At 47.8% G+C, this 5,000-nt stretch overlaps 1 protein-coding gene across 3 annotated transcripts in view; it reads left to right on the forward strand.

Annotated features, from left to right (window-relative positions):
- prkcbb (protein kinase C, beta b) overlaps window positions 1–5,000 on the forward strand; it is a 93,957-nt gene that overhangs the window by 84,191 nt on the left and 4,766 nt on the right. Inside the window, exon 17 of one of the 3 annotated variants that reach the window (XM_035526404.1) lies at window positions 1–1,348. This exon is cut by the window's left edge and continues 939 nt beyond it. The exons of the other annotated variants lie outside the window; for them this stretch is intronic. The gene's annotated coding sequence lies outside the window, so the exon portion shown is untranslated. Of the gene's footprint in view, window positions 1,349–5,000 lie in introns of those variants that run through there. 3 annotated transcript variants of the gene reach the window in all.

The following is a 5,000-nucleotide window of genomic DNA, read 5'->3' on the forward strand; positions in this document are numbered from 1 at the left end:
TTAAATACCCCACAATGAATCCTAAATACCCCTCCATAAACCCACAATAGCCCACATAATACCCTTAAATACCCCACCATAAATCCCCTCAGTTCAGTGCCCGAACCATAACCCCCCAGTTCCCCCTATGGTGGCCCAGAGATAAGGGTGACCATCAGACTAAAGCCACCCGTTCTGTGTGTCATCGTCAGCCCATCCTTACTCATCTCAGTTAGAGTTTGTCCACCACAAGCCGCATGGCTGAGGTGCACATGGACACAATCAGCTGTCCAGCAGACCTTAACCAGCTCAGTATGTAGATGCATGCGAAACTCCGATATAATAGCCTATTAGTCTAAAGTTTGGAATGTTACTTTAATAACTTACTGAATGTCTCTGCATCTTTGACTCCAGTGGCTTTTCAATCACTGGCTTTATTTTTGCTGTCTTATCCTGGACTCCGCCGCCCAGTAACCCCCCGTAGTCCCGTAGTCGGCGTGGGTATGGCTCCAGGATCCAGACACCAGCTCTTAGGTGCATGACTGAGTCCCTGCTTCGCTGCACATTGGCTCATGGCATCTCCTTTTTTCTGCATTCCTGACAGTGATGTTGTGGTTTTATTTCTCAGTCCATTTCCTGTTTTGTTTGCCTCTCAAAAGGAGTATAATCTATGAAATGGTTTTGCATGAGTTCTCCTTTCACTGCAAGTCCAACATGTTGTGTTCACAAGTAGTCCAGCACCTTTTCAGTGATCCACAGACCTTTACTGCTCACGGACTTGCTTTGTACAGACTGGCATTTTCTCGTTTCCCTTAAAGCATGTGTAACAGTAATGCACATTCGAACGGCGCTTGCCTGGTAATGCCTGTACGTTGTGGTAATCTGTGGTTTTCCGTACTCCTTCTCAAAGCCTCAGGCTTCCACAAAGTCACCACACACACACAGTGGGCTTCCTCTCCGGAACTCTTTAGGGTTTTTCCGGGTGAAAACCTTCTGAGAGTCAGCTAGGATAGTCCACAGGTATCATTATCGTATTCCGTAATGACTGCCTCCTCCTGGAGAATGAGAGTGGGTAAGAGTCTGTGGTGGACAGACCCACCACAGAAAGCAAACCTTAGATACAAAACACATTAGGTAAGACCTGATGTTGAATCATGTAGAGAACTGTGGGACACTGTTGGTCCATCTTCTACTATAATCACAGTGCAGTTCATGAGTGTTGTTGTGTCAGCACCTTTTCTCCTCTACTGAAAGGAGTGAAATGTAATGGGAGTGGTAAGGGAGCGGGAGCACACTGGGGCTGTGTCTGTGACTGGGGCTGTGTTTGTGTCTCTGTCTGTGACTGGGGCTGTGTTTGTGTCTGCCTGTGACTGGGGCTGTGTCTGTGACTGGGCTGTGTCTGTGTCTCTGCCTGTGACTGGGGCTGTGTTTGTGTCTGCCTGTGACTGGGGCTGTGTCTGTGAATGGGCTGTGTCTGTGACTGGGGCTGTGTCTGTGAATGGGCTGTGTCTGTGTCTGTGACTGGGGCTGTGTCTGTGACTGGGGCTGTGTTTGTGTCTCTGCCTGTGACTGGGGCTCTGTCTGTGTCTGTGACTATGACTGGGGCTGTGTCTGTGAATGGGCTGTGTCTGTGCCTGTGACTGTGAATGGGCTGTGTCTGTGTCTGTGCCTGTGACTGGGGCTGTGTTTGTGTCTGCCTGTGACTGTGGCTGTGTCTGTGACTGGGGCTCTGTCTGTGTCTGTGACTATGACTGGGGCTGTGTTTGTGTCTGCCTGTGACTGGGGCTGTGTCTGTGAATGGGCTGTGTCTGTGCCTGTGACTGTGAATGGGCTGTGTCTGTGTCTGTGCCTGTGACTGGGGCTGTGTTTGTGTCTGCCTGTGACTGTGGCTGTGTCTGTGACTGGGGCTCTGTCTGTGTCTGTGACTATGACTGGGGCTGTGTTTGTGTCTGCCTGTGACTGGGGCTGTGTCTGTGAATGGGCTGTGTCTGTGTCTGTGACTGGGGCTGTGTCTGTGTCTGTGCCTGTGACTGGGGCTGTGTTTGTGTCTGCCTGTGACTGGGGCTGTGTCTGTGAATGGGCTGTGTCTGTGTCTGTGACTGGGGCTGTGTCTGTGTCTGTGACTATGACTGGGGCTGTGTCTGTGAATGGGCTGTGTCTGTGCCTGTGACTGTGAATGGGCTGTGTCTGTGCCTGTGACTGGGGCTGTGTTTGTGTCTGCCTGTGACTGGGGCTGTGTCTGAATGGGGCTATGTCTGTGTCTGTGCCTGTGACTTGGGTTGTGTCTGTGTCTGGGGCTGTGACTGGGGCTGTGTCTGTGACTGTGACTGAGGCTGTGTCTTTATCTGGGGCTGTGTGTACGATGGGGCTGTATCTACAGCTGGGGCTGTGTCTGTGTCTGGGGCTGTGTCTAAAACTGGGTCTGTGACTGGGTCTGTGTTTAAAACTGGTTCTATGATGGGCTGTGTCTACGACTGGGGTTGTGTCTGACATGCTGTGTCCGTGACTGGTGCTATGTCTATAACTGGGTCCGTCACTGGTGCTGTGTCTATAACTAGGGCTGTGTCTAGCTGACTTTCAAACTGTAGTCCTGTGCATTCACATCCAGTTTTGTCCTAGTTTGTATAGGATCAGCAGAGTGTAGACTGTGTTAATTAGCTGGCATCAGCTGTGAGGAGATGGTCTACTCGCTTAAAGTCACCAGCACATGACTGGGTACTACATGAATTATTCCGTAGGGTTGAGATGATGAGTTGTGTAGGCAGAAGGATCACAGTAGTCTAGAAACACAAAAACCTCTGATCCACTGGCAATATCAGCAGGGCTCTGTGGTCCAAATCTTTAAGCAGAGCTGCAACACCACCCACATCCACCCACATGGATGGAAATGAATGCTCACAGACTCCCAGCGCTGGTTATGTCTGCTGGTTGGAGGCCAACAGGTTTACAGCCTCTACTGCAAACTACAGGTGCTTCAAATCACAAGTTCATCTCAGGATAACAGGGGTGTGGATATCTCACAAGAAGAGGCCTTCCTGTGATCCTGCAGTTACATGTAGTTTGATTTTTAAATAGGGTTTTGACTAAACAGGTTCCTCCCTAGGATCTTGTGTAAATGTGTTTCTCATTTCTGCCAAAATACAATGTGTAGTTCATTATAGGGCTTTGTTATTTTTGTAAACGTCTTAACCAGATACTCCTGTAAAACTGTGCTGAATGTTGCTGAACTGTGTGCGTTCAATATTCAGTATGGTCAGTATTGTGGACGCTAGAGGGCAAAAATAAACAGGAACATTAAAACATGATTTATGTATTTTATTTCCCTATAATCCAATCTGAGATTCATATAGACAAATGGAAAAATGATTTGTGCATGAATAACTAAGAACCGTGATTCTATAATTTAGTATCAATTATTAGAGATCTCAGTGTTATGGAGAGTGATCTTGACTGCTGTGTGTGCTTTTATCGTATATTTTAGATGCTTTTCATGTGCCAAATTTTCCAGGAAGAAAATAACACATATATACAAATAAAATGGAAATTTTATTGGTCTGTTTATGCTTTGTTTTCGCCTTCTGCTCTTTGACAACCTTGACCTCACAGTGCATCTGTTAGTGGGATTCGACTGCTAATGCATGTGTTAAAGTGTTGGTTCTGTGTATTTGTATTCACTCTCTAACGCTGGGTTTGTTTGGACAATTGCACGGTGTATGTCTCTGTAGGGAGCTAGCCAGAGTTGATTTGTTTGTGTGTGTGTGTACGTGCGTGCGTGTGCATGTGCGCTTGTGTGTGTGTGTGTGTGTGTGTGTGGGAGAGAAAGGCAGAGGTATGATGTATAGCTATGGACTTGGCTGAGTGCTTAACATCAAACCATTTGAGCATAATCCATTCCGTGAAGTCCTGCTTTGTCCTTCATCACGTGCATGTACAGAACAACACGCATGTGACTTTTCTACGAGGCAGTGAAAAACAGAGAGACCAAAACCCAAAGCATTTAACTTAAATACATAAAGAGTATTTCTTATAAAATAAATACTGAAATGTGTTCATTCACTAATAAAAAGGAAATATTGCCCTCACCTTAAACCTTGTCATCCTGTCATTATCTGTTAATTGAGTGTTAAAACGCTGAATGTGACGTAATGAAAGTAGATGCTGCCACTCCTAACCCTTGACTGCCCGGAGTGACTAATGCGGTGGTGAGTGATCATCCAGTGCTGTACCAGTAATCTTTGTCTTTTTCATTTGTGTGCGTACAATAGGCTGCTCAGAGCCCTCCTCTGCCCCCCGCGTATTCTGAATGTCACAGCCTGGACTTAAAATGACTTGGTTGGTGCGAAGCGCGCGAGGCTTGTTGGCTGAAAGCAGGTCAGTGGTTGATACTGCTGTTCCGCTCGCACGCTGACATCAGCTCGGAGCTAATTCCTTCCTTCTTGAAAAGCTCCATGTCTTAGTAGAGTACAAACCAAAAGAATCAGCACTGGACGCCCGTCTCGACGATGAGTGCCCTGGGTTGAACGGGCGGTCTCTCTTGCTTTCTCTGTCGCGCACGTGTGTCTCACCTCGCGGGGGTGTACGGACACGCTTCAGCGCTGTAAAGAGGCGCTGAGGTTTGCCAAAACGTGACCAGTGTACCCCGAGCCCTTCCGTACAGTCCACCGCGGCTTCCATCTCTCATCCGTGAGCCCGCATCACCCTGTCCACCACGCTGCCGCACCATCTCACCCCATCACATGTCCTGGACGCCGAATGGCAGGGCCCTGCACTGGCGCGAAGAGATCGAGACACGGCATGCCAGGCATGGGTCCTCTCTGCTTGCGTTGTGGAAATACACGTTCTGATGAACTGTGGTTGTTACAGCTCTGAGCGCGCTCACCTTGGGGCTTACACACCACAGGAAACACAGATCACATGGATATTGATGCTGGAGGGATAATGAAGCTGCTATTTAAAATTTGTGTCCCACTTTTTAGATAAAAATGTAACAAATTATTTATATACTGTCTCCAAAGATTAAT

The sequence above is a fragment of the Electrophorus electricus genome, chromosome 1 (assembly GCF_013358815.1).
Source record: "Electrophorus electricus isolate fEleEle1 chromosome 1, fEleEle1.pri, whole genome shotgun sequence".
Taxonomy (NCBI): Eukaryota; Metazoa; Chordata; class Actinopteri; order Gymnotiformes; family Gymnotidae; genus Electrophorus; species Electrophorus electricus.